Here is a 13,031-nt window from a genome sequence, read left to right as displayed (position 1 = left end):
GGGGGGGGGGGGGGGGGGGGGGGGGGGGGGGGGGGGGGGGGGGGGCCGAGGAGCGCTCCGCCCCCGCCCCAACCCCCACCCCAAACCCCACCCCCACCCTGCCGCCTCGGCCCGGACCCAGACGCACACGCTCCTTAATCCCCCGCCCCCCGTTGCCCCGGCGACGGCCCAGACGAGCAGGTGATGCATTGACAGCGAGCAGATGGTCCCCCGCGGAGGCGAGCGCGGCCCACAATGCGCCCCGCGCTGCGATGCCACCGCCGCCCTCCCCGCCCGGCCGCCTAGCCGCTGCCCGCATGCTAATACGGGAAGGGGGTGGGGTGGGGGAGGGGCTGGGCAAGGGGAGGGGCCGGGCAGAGTGGTGTGGGGCGGTGGAGGGCACGCCCCGATTTGCTCTTTGCAGCCCTACTCACCTCATTTTACTGAATGCCCTACCCAGATCTCCGCACCAGGAAAGTTCCTCTCTACACGGAGAGAAACTCTCCCTGTTCTGCTTCTCCCCCCACCTTCCCCGCCCGCTCCAGCTCTCTTCTAATTCCCCCCAAGTGGTTAATTTCCATTGAGATAAACGCTTAACCCCTCCTTCCGCGCTCCTTACCCCTATTCTGCAGTTCCTGCCCACATCTGCTCCCTGCTGGCATTTAATATTGAATCTTGGAAGACCAGAGGAATGGATTTACCACCGCCGCCCCCACCCTGTCCCTACTTCTAGAGCTGGCCTTGACACTTGCTAAATGTGTGTAGACATATTATTTATCTCACATCCCCCCCCACCCAGCACTTCAGGATCTTTTAGGCAGCTTCTTTTGGTCTTCCTTTCTGGAATTTCAAAAATAAATCACTCTTCTCCCTATGACAACTGTGCTGCCCCCTCCCGGGAAACCCTCCCATTCACATAACCTCCTCCTCCCATTCATTCGACACCCCCTCCCTTCTTTACCCTATTCACCGCTGTGTGGCAAATTGAGGCGATCTTATACTAAGGGCATGAAAACTGCTAGGCACTATTCACAATTTTAATAGTAACTTCATAGCTGTCACATAAATTCATTGCCAGGCCTACTCTATAATGGCCAAGAAGGAACTTTAAGAGAAGAAGAGGAAAAAAAAAATCTGAAGACACTGCCGTGGTGTCTTTCTTTGATTTGCAGGTGTTTTTGAAACCATTACTACAGTAACTGCAGATAGTGTTTTTTATTTTTTTTTTATCTGCCACATAGTGTGCTTAAAAAAAGCCCCACCCATCCTCCTCCTTTTTATTTTACAGTAGATAAAAAAATGCCAATAAAGGCTTAAAAAAAGGAATGGAGAGAGAAAGAGAAAAAGAGACTGGTGAATAAAGTTGGGACAATACAGGGTCACAGAGCTGTCGAAACTAATGTCATAGTGTGGCTGTTGTACAGGCGTACAGAAAACTTCTTGTTTCTTGATTTTTATGGAGATTTCGTCTAAGGCATGGAGCACTCTCTGAACAGGTTTAGAACAAGTGGCAAAGAAAGAACTCTTCACAATAAACTCCCTTCTGATGGGCTTTATGCCCACAAACACCTGTGATTTACAAAGAGGCATTGCAGAGGACAAAGGGAGGCGAGAGGGCCAGGCTATTGTGGATAAATGATGCCTCATGTACCCATGGCCCTAAGAGAGGGTTGTTTTATTTTAAAACTTGTCTTAGATCCTTGCTATGCAAACTTACAATGAGAAAAGAAGCATTAGACTCTTCTAGGAGCTCATAATGACTTTTTCAAATGCTTCTAACTCATTTCGAGCCTTTATTTTGGTAAATTCTTACACTAGTGAATATTGTACTTACTGGAATTCAAAGAAAGATGACTTATCTTGAAGGTGAAGTTAGAAATCATTATCTAAGAGTTAGAAATAAGTAGTAAGAATGTTTGCTTTAGGGTTGTATAACATTTACATGTATTTAAAAATTTTATGAACTTATTTTTCATAAATGCTAATACTTTCATGCCTATTTCCTCTTAATTTCTTGTCTTTTTTTCGTTTTTCTTATCTTTAAGGGTTTTTTTTTTTTCCTCCCCTTTTGGCTTTTGCTTTTTTTGTGTTCTTTGAAGTTTTCCCCTCCAATAATTTAGAGAGGAGGAGGGCAAAAATATGAAGACATAAGGGGGTAAAATAAAGAGCTACAAGTTGGGGGAGATTCCCTTTCGTTTAGGGTGGCCAAATCCTCTCTGAGGAAATCACATTTCAGCTGGGACCTAAAACAAGTGAGAAAGCACAGGAACACCAAGCAAGCAGAGGCATGTGCAAAGACCCTGAGGCAGAAAAGAGCTTCAGGGATCCTGAGTCACTGAAGCAAGGCTGGTGTGACTGGAACATTGTCAGTGTGGGGAGAATACTGCAAGATGAGGTTTGAGAGATTAGCCAGAATCAGATCGCTGAAAGCTGTATCAGATGTGGGAAAAGACTGGATTTTATTCTAAGAGAAATAGGAGACTACTGAAGGATTTTGAGGGATCTATGTGACTGAATTTATATTTTATGATCATTACCTCTGCTGTGTAGAATATGGATTGAATGATGGAAAGAATAGAAAGTACAAGTGGTTAAGAAGCTGTTAGAAGGCTGTTGTAGTAATTCAGACAAGAAACAGCAGTATCCTGGATCAAGGTGGTGTTAATGAAAATGAAGATGGATTTAGTATCTACTTTAGAGAAAGAACTGGTGAGAGTTGATGGATGAGATTGCTTGCATGGGGTGATGAGGGAAAGGGAAGAACTGACGGTAGCACGCTTGGCAGATCGTGGTGCACATTGCAGAGATGGGGAAGAGAATAAAGATGGGGGTGTGGATCAATAATTCGATGTGTTAATTTTGAGCTATTGTTGAGGTGGCCAAAAGGAGATGGTGGGCCTGGAGACAGACACTTGACTTGCCCCATACTTTCTTCCTTTCCTAAGCTTCTTGGCATCTATGATGTGGCATGGGATGAAGGGATGAGCTGGGCTTGTAAGATTTTCCACTTCCTGAGTCTGAACTGGAAATACTGAGATAATCTGGCAGTTTGCGTCAGGGAAGGAATTGAAAAGTCATGAACTGGAGAAAGAACCATTAAAGATTATGATCAATTGGATGCCATGAATAAGTAGAAGTCTATGAAACACAGTTGAGGGAGAGGAAATTTTTGTTAAAGGTTAAAGAAGCTAGCAGAAAGGAGCAAGTTTATGGAAAGAAGATATGCCATGTGACTAGAGGAACATTAGGACGAAGATCTGTGAAGTCAGGCAGTTGAGGTCTTTACAGTTGCTTTTGACCCAGACTGAATCTCCTATTTTGGACTGTGAAACAACAACATGCAAATTGCTGGATAATGTATTTAAGGAAAAGATGAACCACAAACACATAAAATTAAGAATGGTGGCCGGGTGTGGTAGCTCACCCCTGTAATCCCAGCACTTTGGGAGGCTCAGGCAGGTGGATCACTTGAGCTCAGGAGTTCAAGACCAGCCTGGCTAACAGGGTAAAACCCCGTCTCCACTGAAAAATACAAAAATTACCCGGGTGTAGTTGCGCATGCCTATAATCCCAGCTACTCAGGAGGCTAAAGCGTGAGAATCATGTGAACCTGGGAGGCGGAGGTTGCAGTGAGCTGAGATTGTGCCACTGTCCTCCAGCCTGGGCGACAGAGTGAGACTCTGTCTTTAAAAAACAAAACAAAACAAAAAAATGAAAACAAGGAGTTTCTAACAAGTTGAGGGTTATGTTTGGGAAGTCAGGAATTCCTTTTTCCCTTCAGAGTCCTGCCTCATAGAATAAGGCCTATTTTGAATCAGCTTATCAGATTTAGTGAGGTCCACTAAAATGACTCTCTGAGTAAAGGGCTCCATGATAAAGATTAAAGTGAGAAATAAGGCTTGAGTTTTAAGCCAGGGTGAGTTTTTCCATTCTCTCCGGTCAAATTGACTGAAGATAACTCATAAATTACATTGGAGGATCTGGGGGTAGAAATAACAGTGACTGACATTTGCCAAGGTTTACAAAGTCTGATTGCCATGTAGAAACCAGGAGCTCAAGGCCTGCCATGTCTGAGCACAGGGAAGCAAAAGAGGAAGCCAGATAACAATACAGTATAGAGGTGGCACCTTATTACTTAACTCCTGCTAAATTTGGGCCATTAGATATAAGGCTTTCTTTAATCTCGCCAATTGTCTCTTGAGGGAATGAGTGTGTGTTTCCATATTTTTTCTGGAGAGTACAACAGAAGTGATTATACCTACAATTCCAAGAAAATGGGATGGATGCACCAGAGTTTCCTCTTGTTATAGTACATATAGAGATTCAAATATAAAAACTACTATGTAGAATTCAGTGGTAAACTATAAAATAGCTCAACAAATATTATTATATTGATGGGAAAAAATAATTAAAATTAACTCAAGGAGAGGTGGATGACCTGACTGGAACAATAGTAATGACAAAGATGAAAAATGCTTTCAAATAGTTACCTCCCAAAAAAGTTCTAAGCCCAGATAGTTTTACGAGTCAGTTCTTTCAATGTTTTAAGGAAAAAGAAGTTCCACATTGTAGACATTTAATACATAAACACTGGTGAAATTTTCTAATTTATGTGATTGCCAAACTGGACTAAGAGTACAATAAAACAAAATCAACAATTTTATGCATGCATATAGATGCCCATGCACACATTTAATTCATCAGTGTAAGATATACTGCTACCCAGTAGGTATTATTTCAGAATGGTTTAATTTTAGGAATTCTAGGAATATATAACAATAATATGGTAAACAATAAAAATCATATGGGAATCCTATTAAATACCAAATATATGATGAAACTGCTCCTTATAATATTTTGTAAATTAGAAACAGATACTTATTTAACATAATAAACTATTTTAATATAAAAGCTATTATCATACTTAATGAAAAACACTAGAAGACTTTAAAATTAAAGTTACAAATAAGACAAGGAGACCTATCATGCCATTATTATTTTTGATTGTTCTAAAAATTTTAGAAAATTAAATAAGATGTAAAACAGAAATGAGTGGTATAGTCGTTGAAAAGAAGAAAAAGATCACTAATTGCAAATAACATTGCTCACTGATATGTGAAAATAAAATCAATGGATAAATAATCATATTGAATAAACTGATTCAATACCAAAGAAATACAAAATTCAATAATTTTAAAAAATTAATAAAGATAGCAATAAAATGGGGGATTTTGTATTTTTAAGAGAATTTCATATAAGTTATCCTATATGGCTCTCTGAATTGACTAAAAACTGGATAAAATATTTTTAAAACATTGTAAGGTGCATTTATGAGCTGGCATAAAGGTAGAAATCCTGAGAAATAACAGAATGCCAGAACTTAAAGGATTTCTTCTAAATGTCAGAGACTAAGATTTAAATTTTAATGGCAATACAGAAGATAGGCTGTTAGAAATAAAATGGGGAGCTTAATTGAAACGTAAAGCTGGGATCCTAGTGTAAGAATGAACAATACATAAACCTGACATAGTTCGGGTTCCCGTTCCAAGATGGCTGAATAGGAACTACTCAAGCCTGCAGCTCCCAGTGTGATTGACAAAGAAGACAGGTGATTTCTGCATTTCCAACTGAGGTACCTGGTTTATCTCATTAGGACTGATTGGACAGTGGGTACAGCCCATGGAGGGCAAGCTGAAGCAGGGTGGGGCATCGCCTCACCTGGGAAGTGCAAGGGGTCGGGGGATTTCCCTTTCCTAGCCAAGGGAAACCGTGACAAACTATACCTGGAAAAACGGGACACGGCTGCCCAAATACTGCGCTTTTCTCACAGTCTTAGCAACTGGCAGACCAGGAGATTTTCTCCTGTGCCTAGCTTGGTGGGTCCCACGCCCATGGAGCCCTGCTCACTGCTAGCGCAGCAGTCTGAAGTCGACCTGTGAGGCTGCAGTGTGGTTGGGGGAGGGGCATCTGCCATTGCTGAGGCTTGAGTAGGTAACAAAGCAGCCGCGAAGCTCAAACTGGGTGGAGTCCACCATATCTCAGCAAGGCCTACTGCTTCTACAGACCCCACTTCTGTGGGCAGGGCGTAGCTAAATAAAAGGCAGCAGAAACTTCTGCAGACTTAAACATCCCTGTCTGGCAGCTCCGAGGAGAGCAGTGGTTCTCCCAGCATGGTGTTTGAGCTCTGAGAATGGACAGACTGCCTCTTCAAATGGGTCCGTGACCCCCATATAGCCTAACTGGGAGACAGCTCCCAGTAGGGGCTGACAGTCACCTCATACAGGTGGGTGCCCCTCTGGGACAAAACTTCCAGAGAAAGGATCAGGCAGCAATATTTGCTGTTCTGCATTCTCTGCTGGTGATACCCAGGCAAACAGTGTCTGGAGCAGACCTCCAGTAAACTCCAACAGACCTCCACCTAAGGGACCTGACTGTTAGAAGGAAAACTAACAAACAGAAAGGAATAGCATCGATATCAACAAAAAGGATATCTACACCAAAAGCCCATCTGTAGGTCACCAACATCAAAGACCAAAGGTAGATAAAAACCACAAAGATGGGGAGAAACCAGAGCAGAAAAGCTGAGAATTCTAAAAATCAGAGCACCTCTTCTCTTCAAAAGCATCGCAGCTCCTTGCCAGCAACGGAACAAAGCTGGACGGAGAATGACTTTGATGAGCTGACAGAAGTAGGCTTCAGAAGGTCTTTAATAACAAACTTCTCTGAGCTAAAGGAGTATGTTCAAACCCATTGTGAGGAAGCTAAAAACCTTGAAAAAAGGTTAGATGAATGGCTAACTAGAAGAAACAGTGTAGAGAAGACCTTAAATGAACTGATGGAGCTGAACACCATGGCACTAGAACTTCATGACACATGCACAAGCTTCAATAGCTGATTTGATCACATAGAAGAAAGGGTATCAGAGATTGAAGATCAACTTAATGAAATAAGGTGAGAAGACAAGTTTAGAGTAAAAAGAAACAAACAAAGCCTCCAAGAAATATGGGACTATGTGAAAAGACCAAGTCTACATTTGATTGGTGTACCTGAAACTGATGGGGGTAATGGAACCAAGTTGGAAAACATTCTTCAGGATATTATGCAGAAGAACTTCCCCCAACCTAGCAAGGCAGGCCAACATTCAAATTCAGGAAATACAGAGAACATCTCAAAGATACTCCTTGAGAAGACACGTAATTGTCAGATTCACCAAGGTTAAAATGCAGGAAAAAATGTTAAGGGCAGTCAGAGAGAAAGGTGGGTTACCCACAGTGGGAAGCCCATCAGACTAACAGCAGATATCTCAGCAGAAACCCTACAAGCCAGAAGAGAGGAGTAGGGGCCAATATTCAATGTTCTTAAAGAATTTTCAACCCAGAGTTTCATATCCAGCCAAACTAAGCTTCATAAGTGAAGGAGAAATAAAATCCTTTACAGACAAGCAAATGCTGAGAGGTTTTGTCACCACCAGGCCTGCTTTAGAAGAGCTCCTGAAGGAAGCACTAAACATGGAAAGAAACAGCCAGTACCAGCCACTGCAAAAGGATGCCAAATTGTAAAGACCATCGATGATATGAAGAAACTGTGTCAATTAATGGGCAAAATAACCAGCTAACATCATAATGACAGGATCAAATTCACACATAACAATATTAACCTTAAATGTAAATGGGCTAAATGCCCTAATTAAAAGATACAGACTGGCAAATTGGATAAAGAGTCAAGACCCATCAGTGTGCTGTATTCAGGAGACACATCTCATGTGCAGAGACACACATAGGCTCAAAATAAAGGGATGGAGGAAGATCTACCAAGCAAATGGAAAGCAAAAAAAAGCAAGGGTTGCAATCCTAGTCTTGGATAAAACAGACTTTAAACCAGCAAAGATCAAAAGAGACAAAGAAGGCTATTACATAATGGTAAAGGGATCAATTTAACAAGAAGAGCTAACTATCCTAAATATATATGCACCCAATACAGGAGCACCCAGATTCATAAAGCAAGTCCTTAGAGACCTACAAATGACGTAGACTCCCACCCAATAATAATGGGAGACTTTAACACCCCACTGTCAATATTGGACAGATCAATGAGACAGAAGTTTAACAAAGCTATCCAGGACTTAAATTCAGTTCTGCACCAAATGGACATAATAGACATATACAGAACTCTCCACCATAAATCAACAGAATATGCATTTTTCTCAGCACCACATCACACTTATTCTAAAATTGACCACATAATTGGAAGTAAAGCACTCCTCAGCAAATGTAAAAAAGCAGAAATTATAAGAAATTGTCTCTGAGACCACAGTGCAATCAAATTAGAACTCAGGATTAAGAAACTCACTCAAAACTGCACAACTGCATGGAAACTGTGCAACCTGCTCCTGAATGACTACTGGGTAAATAACAAAATGAAGGCAGAAATAAAGATATTCTTGGAAACCAATGAGAACAAAGACACAATGTACTAGAATCTCTGGGACACATTTAAAGCAGTGTGTAGAGGGAAATTTATAGCACTAAATGCCCACAAGAGAAAGAGGAAAGATCTAAAATCAACACTCTAACATCACAATTAAAAGAACTAGAGAAGCAAGAGCAAATAAATTTAAAATCTAGCAGAAGGCAGGAAATAGAATTAAGATCAGAGCAGAACTGGAGGAGATAGAGACACAAAAATCCCTTCAAAAAAATCAATGAATTCAGGAGCTGGTTTTTTGAAAAGATCAACAAAATTGATAGACTGCTAGCAAGACTAATAAGAAAAGAGAGAAGAATCAAATAGATGCAATAAAAAATGATATAGGGGCTATCACCACCCATCCCACAGAAATACAAACTACCATCAGAGAATACTATAAACACCTCTACACAAGTAAACTAGAAAATCTAGGAGAAATGGATAAATTCCTGGACACACACACCCTCCCAAGACTAAAGAGGAAGAAGTTGAATCTCTGAATAGCCTGAATAACAGGCTCTGAAACTGAGGCAATAATTAATAGCCTACCAACCAAAAAAGTCCAGGACCAGATGGATTCACAGCCGAATTTTACCAGAGGTACGAAGAAGAGCTGGTACCATACCTTCTGAAACTATTCCAATCAATAGAAAAAGAGGGATTCCTCCATCACTCATTTTATGAGGCCAGCATCATCCTGATACCAAAACCTGGCAGAGATACAACAAAAAAAGAGAATTTTAGACCAATATCCCTGATGAACATCAAGGCAAAAATCCTCAATAAAATACTGGCAAACTGAATCCAGTCACACAGCTAAAAGCTTATCCACCATGATGAAGTCAGCTTCATCCCTGGGATGCAAGGCTGGTTCAACATACGTAGATCAATAAACATAATCTGTCACATAAACAGAACCAATGACAAAGCCCACATGATTATCTCGATAGATGTAGAAAAGGCCTTTGACAAAATTCAACAGCCCTTCATGCTAAAATCTCTCAATAAACTAGGTATTAATGGAACATACCTCAACATAATAAGAGCTATTTATGACAAACCCACAATCAATATCATACTGATTGGGCAAAAACTGGAAGCATTCTCTTTGAAAACTGGCATGAGACAAGGATGTTCTCTGTCATCACTCCTATTCAACATAGTGTTGGAAGTTCTGGCCAGGGCAATCAGGCAAGAGAAAGAAATAAAGGGTATTCAATTAGGAAAAGAGGAAGTCAAATTGTCCCTGTTTGCAGATGACATGATTGTATATTTAGAAAACCCCCTCATCTCAGCCCCAAATCTCCTTAAGCTGATAAGCAACTTCAGCAAAGTCTCAGAATACAACATTGATGTGCAAAAATCACAAGCATTCCTATACAGCAATAACAGAGAAACAGAGAGCCAAATCATGAGTGAACTCCCATTCACAATTGCTACATAGAGAATAAAATACCTAGGAATACAACTTACAAGGGATGTGAAGGACCTCTTGAAGGAGAACTACAAACCGCTGCTCAACAAAATAAAAGAGGATACAAACAAATGGAAGAACATTTCATGCTCCTGAATAGGAAGAATCAATATCATGAAAATGGCCATAGTGCCCAAGGTAATTTATAGACTCAATACCATCCCCGTCAAGCTACCAACGACTTTCTTCACAGAATTGGAAAAAACTACTTTAAAGTTCATATGAAACTAAAAAAGAGCCTGCATTGCCAAGACAATCCTAAGCAAAAAGAACAAAGCTGGAGGCATCACGTTACTTGACTTCAAACTATACTACAAGGCTACAGTAACCAAAACAGCATGGTACTAGTACAAAAACAGGTACATAGACCAATGGAACAGAACAGAGGCCTCAGAAATAACACCACACTTCTACAACCATCTGATCTTTGACAAACCTGACAAAAACAAGAAGTGGGGAAAGGATTCCCTATTTAATAATTGGTGCTGGGAAAACTGGTTAGCCATATATAGAAAACTGAAACTGGATTCCTTCCTTACACCCTATACAAAAATTAATTCAAGATGGATTAAAGACTTAAATGTTAGACCTGAAACCATAAAAACCCTAGAAGAAAACCTAGGCAGTACCATTTGGGACATAGGCATGGGGAAGGACTTCATGACTAAAACACCAAAAACAATAGCAACAAAAGCCAAAATTAACAAGTTGGATCTAATTAAACTGAAGAACTTCTGCACAGCAAAAGAAACTACCATCAGAGTGAACAGGCAACCTACAGAATGGGAGAAAATTTTTGCAATCTATCCATCTGACAAAGGGCTAATATCCAGAATCTGCAAAGAACTTAAACAAATTTACAAGAAAAAAACAACCCCATTGAAAAGTGGGCAAAGGATATGAACAGATACTTCTCCAAAGAAGACATTTATGCAGCCAACAGACACATGAAAAAATGCTCATCATCACTGGTCATCAGAGAAATGCAAATCAAAACCACAATGAGATACCATCTCACACCAGTTAGAATGGTGATCATTAAAAAGTCAGGAAACAATAGATGCTGGAGTGTATGTGGAGAAATAGGAAAGCTTTTAAGCTGTTCATGGGAGTGTAAATTAGTTCAACCATTGTGGAAGATAGTATGGTGATTCTTCAAGGATCTAAAACTAGAAATACCATTTGACCCTGTGATCCCATTACTGGCTATATACCCAAAGGATTATAAATCATAATACTATAAAGACATATGCACATGATTATTGCGGCACTATTCACAATAGCAAAGACTTGGAACCAGCACAAATGTCCATCCATGATAGACTGGATTAAGAAAATGTGGCACATATACACCATAGAATACTATGCAGCCATAAAAAAGGATGAGTTTATGTCCTTTGCTGGGACGTGGATGAAGCTGGAAACCATCATTCTCAGCAAACTGTCACAAGGACAAAACACCAAGCACCGCATGTTTTCACTCATAGGTGGGAATTGAACAATGAGAACACTTGGACACAGGATGGGGCATATCACACACCAGGGCCTGTTGCATGGTGAGGGCTGGGGGAGGGATAGCATTAGGTGAAATACCTAATGTAAATGACAAGTTGATGGGTGCAGCAAACCAACATGGCACATGTATACTATCTAACAAACCTGCATGTTGTGCACATGTACCTGGAACTTAAAGTACAATAAAAAAGAAACATAAAAAAAGAAAAGTGAAAAAATATAAACCTGACATAAAGAATTCAGCAAAAAAAAAAAAAAAGCTGCTTGATTCAACTTTCACTGTGGGTAGAATGAAGAAAAATTGTAACCATAATTTTCATAACTACAAGCCAGGTCTCATAAATGGTTGAGTCCTTATTCATGCCATGTATTTGAGGGTCCGAAAAAAATTTTTAACTGGAGAATTTAATTTAAAATGGCCTGAGGCTGGATCATTTCTGGGAAACTGTGAGTTAAACATATGCCTTAAAGAATTTTCTTAAATTTCTTATTAGGGCTGTTTTAGGTTCAGAGCAAAATTGAGAGTAGAGTAGACAGATACCCTTTACACTCCATGCCCCCACACATGCACAGCATTCCCCATTATCAACAACCCAGTCAGAGTGGTACGTTTGCTACAATTGATTAACCTACACACATCATCACCCAAAATCCGTAGTTCACATTAGAGTTCACTCTTGGTGTTTGGAATTTTACATATAAGGTTCAAACTAAAACGAGAAACTCACTGTCCAAAATCACAATACCCACAAGCAAAGAGGTAGTCTAATTGAGAGACAACAGAAATAACAGACACCAATTTTAGACCTGCATAGATTTTTGATATCATCAGAAATTAAGTATATTTACTGTATTGAGAGGAAAAATAAGTTCAAAAATATGAGCAAGAAACAGATGCAATAAAGTAAAATCAGTCAGACTGTAAAAATAAGCTTATAGAAATGTACTTTAAATTAAAAATTCAATAGGCAAGTTAAATAGTAGATAAGAAAAACCTGAAGAAGAGTTTAATGAACTGGAATGTAAATCTAAAGAGATTATCCAGTGGCTAGAAAGATGGGAGAAAAAAAATAAAAAGAATAAGTTAAAAGACATGGAAAATAGAGAAAAAGGTCTAGCAAATTTAATCAGAATTCCATAAAGATAATAGAAACATAAGAGATAATATTTAAGGTGATAATTACTGAAACCCATCTCAGAATTATTCAAAGATATATATGCTAACATACAGGAAGTCCAGCAAATCACAGACAGGATACATAAAAAACAATTCACATCTAGATTCACCAAAATGAAACTAAAAATCCACATTCATATACGCACAAAAGATCTTAAGCCACAGAAGGGACAAGCAAGAAGACTAGAAACAAAACTAAATAAAGCAAATACAAAACAAAACCCAAAACACTGTGGAGAATAGACAGACACTGGCAACAGTCTTACCACCATCTTTACAACAGAAATAATAAAAACTATAAGATGGTGGAAATTCATATACACACAAAAGATCTTAAGCCACAGAAGGGACAAGCAAGAAGACTAGAAACAAAACAAAATAAAGCAAAATGTAAAACAAAACCCAAAACACTGTAGAGAA

The 13,031-nt window shown here is 39.8% G+C and overlaps 1 protein-coding gene across 1 annotated transcript in view; it reads left to right on the top strand.

The window, feature by feature from the left end:
- C10H12orf42 (chromosome 10 C12orf42 homolog) overlaps positions 1–13,031 on the top strand; it is a 185,942-nt gene that overhangs the window by 541 nt on the left and 172,370 nt on the right. The gene's annotated exons all lie outside the window — the stretch shown is intronic.

The sequence above is a fragment of the Piliocolobus tephrosceles genome, chromosome 10, assembly GCF_002776525.5.
Source record: "Piliocolobus tephrosceles isolate RC106 chromosome 10, ASM277652v3, whole genome shotgun sequence".
NCBI lineage: Eukaryota > Metazoa > Chordata > Mammalia > Primates > Cercopithecidae > Piliocolobus > Piliocolobus tephrosceles.
Note: the sequence above shows the minus strand (reverse complement) of the source record. Positions and strands in the feature narration are given on the sequence as shown.